General features: G+C 39.1%; 1 long non-coding RNA gene across 7 annotated transcripts in view; it reads left to right on the forward strand.

The window, feature by feature from the left end:
* LOC148225287 (uncharacterized) overlaps window positions 1-14,628 on the forward strand; it is a 50,600-nt gene that overhangs the window by 25,848 nt on the left and 10,124 nt on the right. For 2 of the 7 annotated variants that reach the window (XR_015805216.1, XR_015805219.1), the window contains exons 1-3: window positions 5,196-5,317; window positions 10,616-10,738; window positions 11,842-12,068. This is a non-coding gene — a long non-coding RNA (uncharacterized LOC148225287). Of the gene's footprint in view, window positions 1-5,194; window positions 5,318-10,615; window positions 10,739-11,841; window positions 12,069-14,628 lie in introns of those variants that run through there. The other 5 variants (XR_015805218.1, XR_015805215.1, XR_015805214.1 and 2 more) reach the window with 5 other exon arrangements.

Raw genomic sequence — 14,628 nt, forward strand, 5'->3', positions numbered from 1 at the left:
AACAGTATCTATAGCATATAACATCCCTAATGTGTATGATGGGCTCCTCTAGGCAAATGCTGGTACTGCTGAAATCAGTCTGGGTTTTATGCCCATCTTCTGCAAGCCCCATGTGAATACTGCATATTGGGAAATATTAATATTTTTTTAGTTATGCAAACTTTTGCTTCTAGGCTGTAATTTTTCTCTCAATGCCTGGAGCCTATGAGAAAACACAATTTGCTGGAAACAACTCTAAAACTCTGAGGAAGTGAGGACTGGAACATATAGATAGTGTGTGTTTAATAAAAGAGATGTAGTGTGCTCTTCAGGAAGAAGATTACTGAAAAAGTAAAAGGTCTTTGAAGGCAGAATTGCAGTTTAAATGGGAAAGAGTATAGTGGGATAGATCAATAAACACACAGCAAGCAACAACAAAAGCCCAGGTTCACAGAAATGCAGGGCAGAAGGAGACTAGAGAAATTCTCTAATCCCTGTGCACCACAGCAGAAATAACTTTACCAAGCTCATTCTTCACTGGTGTTTCTCTAACCTACAGTTTAAATCTTCCCTTGAAAGACAGCACAACCTACCTGGTAGGTCTTCCTAGTGTTACAAGACCCTTATGATTAGAATTTCTTTTCTTAAAATCTCCCAATTGTTCTGCTGCAAATTGTAATTTCCCCCCTTTTTTCCTCTGATGCATATCATGAATAATTGAGGAAGATGGTGTAACTAGAATGTGTCATGTAGAAATAATGTATTCAGTTACTTTGCCAAAGGGAGAATTATAGTCTGTAGGTGACTAGAAAGCCACCATGAGACTCTGAAATGTGAGAACATTTGAAGAACATGGTTGATCACTGTCTTCATAATGACAAAATACATTAGAGATGCTTAAAATAACTATTTGTCTAGCCCCTCAAGCACTCTGCTATCCAAGCCCTGTCTGTCTTCTGCAAAGAGTGTCTTCTGCACTAAATTACAATCCACTGGATTTTCCAGTCCTCTGGAGGATTGTGACAAAGCCATATATTGTCATTATTGGTACAAAAAGAAAAGCCTATTTGTGTTACAAAATCTGGTCCAAACTCCTGGCTGGAGCAGATTTGCCTAGAGCAGGTTGCACGGGATCATGTCCAGACAGATTTTGAGTATTGAGTATCTCCAGAGAAGGAGATTCAACAGCTGCTCTGGGAAATCTGTTCCAGTGCTCCATCACCTTCAAAGTAAAGAGGTTTTTTTCCTCATATTGAAGTGAAACTTCCTCTGTTTCCATCTAGCATCATCTCTTCTCCCAGATAAACAAGGCCCAGCTCTCTCAGCGTTCCTTCATAAAAGAGATGCTCCAGTCTCCTAAACATCTTCATAGCTCTCCACTGGATTCACTTCAGGAGTCCCAGAGTTCTTGTCTTTCTTGTCCTGAGGAGCCCAGAACTGGACACAGTACTCCAGATGTGGCCTCACTAAGCCTGAGCAGGGTGAGAGGATCACTTCTGTTGACCTGCTGGCAATGCTTTTCCTAATGTACCCCAGGATACCAAAGGTCTTCTTGGCCACAAGGACACACTGCTGGCTCATGGACAGCTTGTTGTCCACCAAGACCTCCAGGTCCTTCTCTGCAGAGCTGCTTTCCAGTAGATCAATCCTTAACCTGTACTGATGCATGGGGTTATTCCTCCCTAGGTGCATGACAGGACTATTGCAATTATTATTGCAGTAAGCTACCCTTCCATTTTCATATTCATGACTTTTTTACTCTTATAGCTCATATGTTTCTGTCATAAATAAATTCCCTTCATCTAGTCATAGACTTCTTGTCATCTCCTCTCTTCTCTGTCTACCACTACCACTTAGATTTGTCCCTTCATGTCACATGCACCAAATGAAGCTGGTGAATGGTGGAATAAATGATGAGCCCAAGATTCAGCCATAGACTCCAATAGGATAAGATAGGACTGAAAGAGGACCAGCAATCACAGTGGAAAGACCCACCCTTCCCCCTTAGGGAAAGATTATTCATTCAATAGTAACCAGAGAAATGTCTGTTCAGATTGGAGTGACTAATAAATACTTTAAGCTTGTTAATAGCTAAAACTTGGCTAGTGAAGTAGAGAGTGGCTTGAGTTGCCCCGTTGCAAGGCAACAGCAAATGCTTCTGCTCCCAAAAGTGGCAGCCAGAAGCCTCATGGGCACTGGGTTTTCTTCTGCCACAGAAGCTGAACTCGTGTCTCCACTGCTTCTGGGGGAATTAGAGGGGCAGCAACTGCTGCCTCTGAGAGGAACTGAAACTCCCTGGCAGCAGCTGTTTGGCAAAGCAAACAACTGAAACAGCTCTGGCAAAGAGTTCTGTAGCCACTGCTGTTTTACAGGCTCCCTTCCTCCCCAGCAGTCTGCTATGCCCTGTCTAAACCTAGAGCTGGCTGGGAGAAGGAGCCCAGTCATGACCTGGGATTGAGAAGATCATATATCCAAGATGTAATTTACTGGATGCATTCCTTCTGCTGTGGTTAGAAGGGACAGCTCCAGCCCAGCTGCATTTCATTCCTCTATTCATTGCAGATCTGGATTTTGCTGAGAGATTCAACTAAGCATTGTGTACATCTGCTTTAAACAATCTTCAGGAAATAAATCATTTACAATTTGTGCTATTCCATTACTATTCTTCCTCATAATTTGCCTGAGTACCTAATGTCTGCAGTCATGACTCAAAAGTCTCACTGTGGCAGGCAATGAAGAAATAATCCCTGCCTGAAAGAATTTACCATCTAAATATTTTCTCATTGGAATCAGTAGCAAAAGCTGATAGAAAAAGAGCTTCCTTGCTTCATGGAAGCAAACATGGAGCATGACAGAAGGACAGACTATTACCATTAGTGGGACAGCAGGGCAGTCTATATCTTGCCACTGTTTCAACTCACTGGCACAATACCTAAGTGCTCTGTATATTTTAGCAAGGTATATCCACACCATCTTTCACCCCCGTCTCAAGACTTCCTTCATTGTCAGTGCTTTTCTGAGATGAATATTTTTACATTTCATCCTTTCTGCAATTTTTCAGTTTCTGTTGTTTCTTCATGCACAAAGACCCAACAACTTGAGATTCAGGGCACTAACTTGTGATGATGTTAAGGGAAAAAACAAGAAAACAAAAACCATCAAGCTAAAGGCCAGCAGCATAAACAGCACAGAGAGCTATTCCCTCCAGGACATAGCTGTTCTGGCTCCAGCACACAAAAAAGAACCCAAATGACAGGTAGGACAATGTATTTGAAGTCTTGATCTCTGCCACACATCCCCCCTGCTTTACAGCAGGGGTTAGCAGCTATGACATAAGTGAAATGGCACATTAGGAGGAAGCCAGCGTCAGCATCTAGCTCCCAAACCAGATGCTGTTAATGTGCTGCACAGCATTTAAACTTCTTGGATTTCCACTAGCAAATATACAACCAATTTGGAAAAGAAAAACAGAAATGAGATGTTTCTTTGTCTGATCTATGTCTTACAGGTCACTAAATAAGGCTAGGAAGTACTGGGAGACATGCTGAAATACAGAGAGCTCATCCACAAAATAGATAAAGCAGCAGTTCCTATCTGAAATACTTGTAGCATAAAACTTCTACAGGGAGAAGAGCCATAGATGCACAGAGATGCACAAACAAGAAAGGTATTAAAACAAAATTTAGTGATAGGTTGAAAAAGTTGCTCCTATTTGCACAGTTTATTCCTCTCCAATTGATGTAAACCCTCTATGTTAGGGTGCAATAGCTGCCCTGACACACATAGTCTTAAGTTAAGGCTGCAGGAGTGTTGTTTTTTTTTTTTAACTTGGCTAGCTTTGGAAAAAAGTACTCTATCTCTAGTCATTCCCTGGCAAAGTGCAGTATATCTAATTTTGTTAAATTCCAAAACATACTGTACACCAAAGTACTTGTAGGTGTGAAGGAGAATGTCAGAGATGAGTCAAAGATTAATACCTAAATTATAAAATGTGAAATGGGAACTGCAGTCTTAAATATCACGTTAAGAACCAGGAAGTATTTACCTAGTCTAAAGCACCACTTGCATTGTAATAGGCAAAATGCTACTTCTTTTAGTTACAGGGGATTCTTTAATAGTCCCAGGCTTGAGCAGGAAGCTGCATAGGGTGGAGAGGCAATTTGTTGAGACCTTTACAAACTTTAGCAGAACTCTTATTCATTGCAGTGCTCACTTCAGTCATACCTACTTCCACTCTTCTGCAGAACAAGGATGAGCTTAGGATGGTACTCTAGAAAAATGAATGCTTTACTAGTTAATTTCCTTCAAACATACCACTTCTTCCACTGTTGCACTGCAAGATTGTCAGATAAAGTTTTCCACTTTCACCAATCTTCAGTTACCTCATTGTTCTGTTTTTCATCCATTGTTACAAAACTCTCTTTTGCTTTCTTAAACAAACGAACATGTCTACCTTAGCAATAATCTTAGCAAACAAAAAAAATCCCATCTATGTGATGCTGTCAGTGCTTCCTTCTTTTCCATTTTTACCTTTTGCCTCTTACATTCAATTGTCAGCTCTGTCAAGATCACTTCTTTCCTGTGTGCATAAAATCATACATGGAGCCTTTAGATGCTTGGTGAAAAAATACCAATAAACAGAGCATAAAAGACTAGAGTTTTAATCAACTTGTTATTTTCTCACTGTTACTAATCACAACACCTGGAAAGGCCCAAGGATATTTTTTTAAAACATAGTTGAAGAGGCAGTAATGATGTCTCCTTTAATTTACAGGCTAACATGTGGAAGTGGTTCAAACAACACTCAAAATCAAGTTTCAACTGATTCTTGGAGCTTTACCAACTAACTTCTGTTTTAATAATCGGTGCCCAGTGAGTCCAGTGCTGCTCAAACCACATGCTTCAGCAGCTAATACTTTGCACTGCTCATTAGCTGGTGACAAATCGGATATAAAAATAAAACTTTGGGAAGCAGACTTAAATAAACTGGTCAATGGTTATAGAGAGCCCTGCCAAAAAGTGACTTTATTTTATTAAAAGAAAAATAGGTTCATCGGAGAAATAGTTCCAGAGACCAGACTTCTGAACCCCTGCTTTTTAATCAGTTAAAAGTACTGTATAGCTACACACATATTTTTAGCAGAATCTACTAAGTGTCACTTCCCTGACATCAGCCAGCTCACACTCACTGTACTCTAAAGTAGCCGTTTCCTGTTTTAGCATCTTCAACGTGTCTTAAGGTGACTTTAGCTCTGTTCTTGACTGTTTGGCCCTTTGCTTACTAGAACATAATTACTAAAGAAGGTAACCAGAAACAACAGGGATGAGAAATCTACAGGTAAGTTACTGTCCTTGTGATTCCCCTAAATCTTTGATAAAGTCAGACTATGTTTATGGCTAAAGGCTCAAAGTCTCCTCTATGCAGCTTTTTCTCTGTAGTTTGTCGTGTTTTCCTTCTAGCTATTATATTATGGAGACTCAGGTGCTCATTTTGGCATCTCTTAACACAACTTGCTTCATCTAATATGAGGTTAGGTCAGATAAATTGCCCTCTGGATAAAACTCTATTTACCAAATCATTGCTATAAAGACTGGCATATAAAGAAAATAGAGTTTATTTCTATAAAGAAAAGCAACTAAAACTGAATTGGTAATCAGAACATGTAAATGAAACTCAGAAAGTAAAGCTAACTGAATGCCTATAAGGATGCAGACTGCTGCACTTTGAATATACTAAAATACAGAATATTTACAAGAGCCCTGGCAGAGGAAGGTGTTGCATCTCTATGAACTTCAAGATCCAAAATCTTCCATCATCAGTCTGGATGTTTTGCTATGATTTTACTAAACAACCTAGCACATCTATCCATTACTGCATTTGAGTATGACAGTCAGTCCTATAAAACCTGGTAGAACAAGTATTGGGTTAGAGAACAGAATCACTGTGTTGAGTAATCTAATGGCAGCAACAGAGATAGTAACTAAGTTAATTTTTGAGATTCTGCTTTAATCCTGTGCCATAGTTATTACTAAGCATCTCACAAACAAGCCAGTTCACCTATATAATTACAAGAGCTCAAATATTTCCTTTCTTTTGCAACTGTGCCAACTACAAGCTCATAAATGCTGTCAAAGCTTGTCAGCATCTTACTGAAGGGACAATCCACAGTGAGAACTAAAGAAAATCAATGTATTCAAGGTTTATTCAGGTGTAAGAATAAATGGTGGTAACCAATATGAACAATCATGTTACAGGAAAAATTTTTCAAAATCTCTATGCCAATTTCAATCTTACTGTTTTCAGATACAGGAAAAGGCTTGAACCCCCAAGCAGTTAGAAAGAAGAACATGGACTGGAATCTAATGTTAGTAGTGATATTTCTATGGCAGTGTCAAGGGAATCTTGGATCTCTGAAAGTGGTCAAAGTCACTACGATAAAAATTTCAGCCTGTGAGAAATTCTTGCACAAAGAGTGATAGAAATTACTCCTGGTGAAATTTTCTGAAATAGTCAGGCATGATGTGAAACAACTAGGTTAATAAACTTTATGTGAAATGTGGCTTCTAGTAAGATTTGGGGACAGCAATATGTACCTGTATCATAAAAAAAAAAAATAAAGAACCAGAGAGAAAACTTTTAACACTCTCTGTCTACAAGTAGGAAATATAAGACATCTCCATGTAGAGAACTGCAAGGGAAACCACAGGCTATTTCAGGTGCCTAATTATTAGCCAGACCCATAGTGAAGTAGGGGTAGATCCACTCTAGTGAAGTAACAATTCACTCTACTTTTCTTCTTTAGCTGTGACATCTAGGAAAATTTGTTGTTCATCTACAGCAAGCATATTTGTAAATGGGTCCTATGATTTTTAGTAAAAGGGGGAAAAAAGCAGACTAGGATTTTATACCTATGAATGTTGTGTGACTGTGTACGCCTCCTTCCTTCTCACCCCCAAAATACTAAGACTTGCAAATTGGGACAAAAATTCAGACAAGTATTCAGAGTGTCATGTAGAAACACATTTTAGCTTTAAAAGAATATACCTTACAGCCACTAGCAAAAGGTCTCCTCCACTGGCAACTCTCAATATATATTTGGAATAGTTAAATTAACCTTCAGGGCAGGACTTCTGGACCTGACAACTAAATATCTAATTTTCCCTGCCTCTTCTTTTTGCCCTCTTGCTTCCTTTTTAGCATGCTCTCATCAAGTCTTCTGCTTCCTGAAAGAAATAAAAGAGTTCCAGATGAGCAAGGGTCTGCTTCAAATGATTTACCATCTTAAGAAGAAAGTGCTAAACTGTTTCTAGGAATGGAAAATTTGATTTTTTGTTCACAAATCAAAAACGAAAGTATTAAAAGAGGAGAAAAAAAAACCTTCCAATATCACGTACTCTGATGAAATAAAAAAGTTCAGAGAATACTAGATACGGCCAACCTTAAAGAAACAGCAATGAGAAATTAAAAAAAAAAAAAAGTGGATAGATTTGATATTAGTCAGAATAAAAACCTGAAAAAAAAATTCATAGTCTAAGTGCACCTTAGATTTTGTATTTAGTTATAGAGACTGAGCAATTCCTGAAATAGCACCCTTTACTGGCTTCAGAATAACAGAGGAGGAACAGAAATGGAGAGAATTAAGTGCATTTTCACTTCCCTGATTCTGAGTTTGGGATACATGCTGCATAATTTTATTTGGCCTGAAAAATATATTAATATCTGGAGACATAAATGCCTTCTTTGCTTCTATCATCAGCAAAATACGTTATCACTAGTTTTTAGATAACAAGTATTTTCACTGCCTGAAGTACGCTGAGACTTTATTTAAAACTTGTTCTCTTTTCCATTCTATTATCTTGGCCTGTGACAGCTCTCTACTAAACGTCCCTGTTTCATAGGCTTCATCTTGATAATGCCAACATGCCAGGTAGATTTGGATAGCCAAGTGGATTCATTGACACTTATTACTAAAATAGCCTGTACCAACTGAAGGTTTAGGTAATTATTTCAATATTTGCTACATTATTGTTATGGTAACAACTAAGAACACATTCAATCGCTGCACTGTTTGACAAACAAACACAGCATTTTAAATTGAATGTTGCTTTTCTTTAACAAGATGTCATAAAATATGCATACATTGTCTCTAACAGTATTACTGTAGCACACCTCTCCTGGTTCTCCCTTTCTTATTCGAAATTCTTGCTTGTTATTGCTGAGAAGCATCAATACTTCTGCAAAGTTTGATTAGTATGCAGTGACTTGATAGACATGTTGGAAGGCAGAACTAACGAATTTCCAGCATACTACTAGATTATGCGTTTCTCTCAGTGCATGCAAAAAGAGAACGTTGTTCACGTACCTCTGATACTTCTGTTGATGCTTTTGTCAACATCTGTTCACAGAAGTGGCTATTGGCATGCACTTATCTGAGAATCACTATGCAAATATATGCAACTGCAGTGAAAGAAGTCCCTAGAAGATTTGAACAAACCCATTTTATCAGAATAAAAATGTTGAGGTGACTGACAGGTCCATTGTCACAGCCCTTACGGAAGCTGGCTGCCTGCTTTTTCCACTGTTAAAGGAGAATATTATTTGAGTACAAGAAGCATTACTGTGAACATAGCAATTCCCAATTCTGGTAACATTTTGCTTGATCCTGTTTCATTGTAGAGCAGTGATGTATGTCCTCAGGGGAATCAGGCTTGGACAACGAAGGTGACATGAAGTTATAGTGCCATTTACCAGAAAGGACAGGCCCAATATTGTTAGACAGTGTTTGGGACACCAAAGAGGAATCCTAAAATAACACCCTTAATTAAGATCAACTCTCCATTTATACTCATGGGGGTATTCAAAAAACAAATTTTTGTGATCTAACTGATGCTTTCTTGGCTACTTGTTAAGGGTGGTGGTTCAGATGTTTGTGATGAAGGCCCAACCAGGACAGCTGATGAAATGCAGTACTCTCCAGTGTCTGATCAGTCTGAGCTAGACTGCTTAGAACAAGAGGCATTGCCAAAAGTGTTGGTTGCAACAATGACCTTCTCAGTTGCTACCCCCTTCCTGCAGCTGTTCCAAGAGCCACACATTAGCATGAGTTTGAGGCTGGAGTGAAGCCTTTATTTGGTATTCTATATCACTTGACACGGGAGGAGGAGGAACTGGTGTTCTATAGTCTACAGTTTTCTACCTCCGAGGTTTTGGTAGCTCATACAGGAGCACAGGCAACAGGCTGACAGACACATGGTTTTTACGTCTTCATCCCTTTTAACAGCACATGCAACATAACGCACAGTTTTCCCCAGCACTTCATCTTTACCATAGCTGCAGAGGACAAAGTAAAGAGGGAAATAGTACTGTTTACTTTGAGAGAAGGAGAGACATGTACTGAGTCCAGAAACAGAGAATTCTTTGTCCTAAAATGCTATACGACAATTGCAGACCAAAGAGTGAGCAATTCTTTAATCCCCACCTCTGCTCTCTTTAAAAATGTGAAGGGCTGCTACTGTGGATCCTAGTTTTTCAGTTCCAACATTAAAACAACTTGTTTAGAGATTCTGCTTGATAATGAGTCAGCTGCTTCTACACTGCATATTGTACATACAAGCATAAGTAATCTTGCCTTCCCATCACACACTGTCAAACAACAGGGGGCTAAAGCAGTAGCTTAAGACACAGGCTTAAGCAAAGGCAGCCCCCAACTTTAAAAAGCAGATTAAGCATGTGACAGATGCTTTATGATAATTTATGAATAGTGTACGTTGACCTGATTTTTGTGATGTTGATTGTATGATTATGTTGGCTTGATTTAATTAGAAGGCACAGACAAAGCCTGAAATATTTGATAAACAAAAACTACCCACTGATAAACACCCTTGGGTCAGTTTGTGATAAAACCTGAATTTTCAGCTGTGGAGAGCCTATTTCTGGGCTCCAGGCAAGCTGCTGGAACATCTTTGGTCTGTTTGAATGCCGAGATTAAAACAACTCTAGTGTCTATGCAAAGGGTCCCTAAGCAATATGCTGTAAAAGCAAGTGGGTTGTCACAGAAGGTCAGCTGTTGAAGGGAACTTATAATATCACCCTCCCCTCTTGACACCTTGGAGAAAAAAAAATATTCTGGCCAGGCAAAACACCTAAAGTAAATTTTCCCTTGTTTTTTTTAACTTGTTTTCCTCTCTACTGCTGAAATGCTCAGGATAAATCTGTAGGTGCCTGCAGTCTGAGGGGCTCATGAAGTATCACAGCCTTTGGCTCAGAAGCTATGAAAATACCAATATTCTGCAGCAAGTAAAGACACAAGCCCTTGCATGAAGGGACTGAGCTCAGAGGCACCAGATGTAGCTAGCTCTAGTTGTTATAAATAGCAGCTTCAAGTTTCATGATTAAAATAATCTGCCCCTCACATATGGAAACTTTGAATGCATTCATAAACGTGAAATAGTCAACAGGAGCTCAGTTCCTCACTGTTGATCTGGTATTGTAGAAGATTTGCCTATGAGGTGACAACACCTGGGGAATCCTGCACAGGGGCAGGAATGAGAAACTCATGGTTCCACAGCTCCAAACCACTAGGGAGATGACATTCTACTAAAGTATGTCAGAATATTTTATCTCTTTGTGACCCAGACAGGGACCTCTTACAACATGATGAGGTTTGACATCCTTCATAGCTGAGCATCTGTGTAAAAAAGCCTGTGCTTGGGCAGGGGAGTGAACACAGGCAAAGAAGAAAACAGAATACATGCCCAGGTAAGTTCCTATTCAGTTTGCAACTGTGAGGCACATTTTGATGTGCAAACCTCGCAGTACCCTGGATCCTATAGCACAGAGAAAGGAGTGGAATACATCATATGGCAAAGTTCCCAGCCAGTTCAATGGGGTCAGTAGTTCCCCTGAGAACTCTTGGTATTTCTGCCATTGCTTCTTCTAATTTACCTCACCACAAGACCCTTTTGCATGCATAGTGATGTTCAATCTCCCACAGTCAGTGAACACGTACCCCTCGTACGTATCAGAAATTTGACCTTCAGCCTTTTCCAGACTTCTGTGTTCATCACTACATGACAAATAGTTCCATTCAGACATTCCCTTGCTCCACCATCACAGGCTGATGCCTTGCTGCTGACACTGACACACTCCCTCTCTTGCTACTCTGCTCACTCACGGTTATCCATTTGCAGGAATAACCTTTCTGAGCCAGCATATACCCTGACATTTGAAAGATTGTGCAGGGCAGTAGGTTATAGAGGTAAAGTGCTAATAATGCTTCCTGCAACATCCAAATCATAGCTGGACAAATTCTTTTTTGCAATGAGGAAGATTCTATATGGAGTTACAATTTTTTTTTTTTTGAGTCAATTTTACCAAAATGTTTATTCTTAAAAATAGTTTTCATTTGGCTTGGGGTATATGACATACATGCAAAAAAGGTTATATGATATTTTTCATGGTGAGATTATTTTGCTTTTTAAGTCCAAAACAACTTATCAATTTAAAATAATTGTCAAAATGTATTTAAAAATTACGCAGAAAACACAAATTGAAAATACCCCCTTGTTCCAGGCCAATCAAGACAACTCCTAACCACAAGTGGTTCTTTTTAGTCCTTAATTCTATGATTTTCTGTTTAAATATTCATAATCTCAAATCAAAATTACTTCTTTCTCTTCCTATGTCTGTCAGAAAATCTTCTTCACATTCAGCTGTAATCCTGGACCCAACTGAAAAGATTATTTAAATGTGCCTTTAATTCTGAGGCTAAGTTAAACACCTGCTCAGAATTCTCCACTGAATAACTATAAATGCCACGTATGCTGAAGTGTTAAACCCCTCCAATCCTTTCTTCTCTTCAGCTTTTCTATGTAGGACTTCACTGCTCAGTAGGAAAAAGAAGGACAGCGTGTTAGAAACTGAGAAGAAGCTTCATACATTCAAAGATGCTGCTCCCAGCCTTTTGTTCAGCAGAGAGAGAAAATAAAGCAGTATTTACAAAACTTCTGTGTTTAGAAGCAACATAAGTTCTGTGTCCAAGAGAACTTGGACACCCAAAAGGCTCTTCCCCTCCCATCTGCCTAAACAGGTATTTATTTTTGATCTAAAGACACAGAAACAAAGATTGCATAAAAAACATTAGAACAAACATTTTAAAATGGGGTATTGTCCTTACAGAAATAATCTGATCAGTTTAATTACCATTATTTCCCCTTCCTCCTCCAGCCTTACTGTATACAACTAGAATAAACAATCAAATTCACACTGAAGTCCAGGGCTACATTTTTGTCTAATTCAAACATGTTTCAGAACAGACTAGGCTCCATTTGCATACACATATGTTAAAGAAACAACACATTTCAATTAAAAACTCCCTCCATGTTTCAAGCTGCTTATATCTTATACATACACATACATTTCACACATCAGAGGCACAAGTACACAGAACCAACCCCAAGCAGTTAACTCCTAGCACCCTTCCTTTGTTCAGCTCCCACAAATTTCTGCTGCTGGTGGGTGTAAGTCTTTTGAACTTCTTGAAAGAAAGAGAAAACTGTAGCTCAGTGTGTTTAACCATGTGCTTTCCAAGGCTGCAGGCAGAACTTGAGAAGGAGCAAAATGAACGTGTGGTAAGCAGCTCACAGCATTTGCTGGGGATTTTCTGTTTTTTCTACAACTGTTCATCAATTTCAAGAGGACACACAATGGGATCCCGAGTGTCTGTGTGCCTCAGACATCACTCAGTTAACTTTACTCATCAACAAGAAGAGTACTTTGAGCTTTGCTCGCTGGATTGGAAATTGAAATGAGCTGGTTCAACCAGAATGCTGGAGAATGTGCCCACTGCCCTGCATGAGGGGAAATACCTCTCTGTTAGGGGTGCTGGTTGTATTCCTCATACCTACCCTAGCTTTTAAATACCATTAAATATACCTCTTTTATTAGCTTGGAAAGGCATGCCTTCTCCAGCTAATGCCTTGTAATAATACTGAAAGATGTAGTCATAACAACTATTGCATGGCCAGAGAAAGAAAGGAAACTATTGCTGACCTGACTGCAGTATGGAAGTTTTCAAATATGTTATGTAGTAAGAAGGAAACAAATAGTTTGAAGAATTAATTAAGTTTAAGAAATGGGGTAGGAAAATCTAAGGAGGCTACAGCCAAGAATCTGTAAACAGGAAAGGCTCTTTAGAAGAGAATACAGAAACAGACAACTACCCAGCAAAGTAGGAGAGCTTTAACTCATATTTGCTACAGTTTGTAGACTCACACCCAGATAGAGCAATAAAATAAATGCCTACCTCATTAAATCAGATTCACTGTGAACCCAAGAAACTCTACTCCTGCTTGGTCAGAAAGGAACACATGAAATCTCTGTCACCTATTTACTTAGCCCAAGATCAAGCTGCCAAACTGATGAGCAAACAAAAGAAGCAAATCTTCAAAAACCCCAGCCACCCTGCTCCTGTAACCAGCTACATAAGGACAATCCACTCTGGCCAGGTGGAAACCATTACCCCTTTCCTTTGGAAATCAGCACCTGGGCAGCCTCCTTTAAGCTGGGGTTGTGCTGCTTCACGGCAGATGAGAGCCTGTGAAAGGTCAGGGATTGTTGAGAGGTCAACCAAATGAGAAAAAAAAAAAAAATTCCAACATGTGCCATAAGCATCTTTCCATTATATCCCAAGGTTGCACATTTGATTTTCTCAAATCGGGAAGAGAAGGGAGGTTGGGCCCTGCACTGCTCCCTGGGGAAAGGCTGCTCTGCCAGCCTGCCTCTGACTCACTGTTGTGACATCTGGTATTAAAGCTTAGGTAGTTTGAAGATCAGTAGAAAAGAGCATTTAAAAACCCTTTATTTCACCTGTTCATTTAATTTTGAAATAACTGTGTTAGTTCTTATTTACCACATCAGGCCCCTGAATATACTGAGCATTGTTCCAAGTTATTGTAACCTTCCCTCTTAAAGTGGATTTAAGCCATTACGGTCTATCACATAAATCCTTCTTAGCTTGTGGATTATTGACCTGATAGGCCCAAACAGCTCCATCTGTCCTTTTAAATGGGCATGAATGCTGTGAGTGTTTAATGCTGTGAGTGTTTATTGCTTTCAATCCTATTATTTGCAAAACGCTTTCTTTCTCTGTCTTTGTGCGTGTGTGTGTTTAGTATTCAGGGACGATTTATTGTCAAATTGTTGTTTCTTTTCAATATAGGGCTTTCCAGTGCAAACTGCCCCCATACAGAAGCATAAGTGAATGTACTGCTACTTGACTTGGGAAATAAAGCTGTTGACTTACAGCCAGCCTTTGAGAGTGATGTAAAACTTGATAGACTGGAAGAACATTTGAAAGTGAAAAGGGACTCCCTTTTGAAATGTTGATGTGAATCAAGTCTGAGTTAATGAAGCTTTTATAGTCATAAAGCTACTTTCAGATATCTACTCTAAGTGGTTTTTTTGAAAGAGCTAAAATGATGCTCTAAGAGACATTTGTTGAAGTAAAATCAGGAGTAAAATAGTTTATTACCTGTTGATATGTGTCAGGGTGAGAGTATGCAGAGAAAAACAGGCATTTTTCATTGGTCGGCATTTGTGGGTCAAATAATTTACCAAGACTGAGTTAATTATTTTGATGTGTTGAGTCA

Source organism: Sturnus vulgaris, chromosome 1 (genome assembly GCF_052056855.1).
Source record: "Sturnus vulgaris isolate bStuVul1 chromosome 1, bStuVul1.hap1, whole genome shotgun sequence".
In the NCBI taxonomy this organism is placed as follows: Eukaryota; Metazoa; Chordata; class Aves; order Passeriformes; family Sturnidae; genus Sturnus; species Sturnus vulgaris.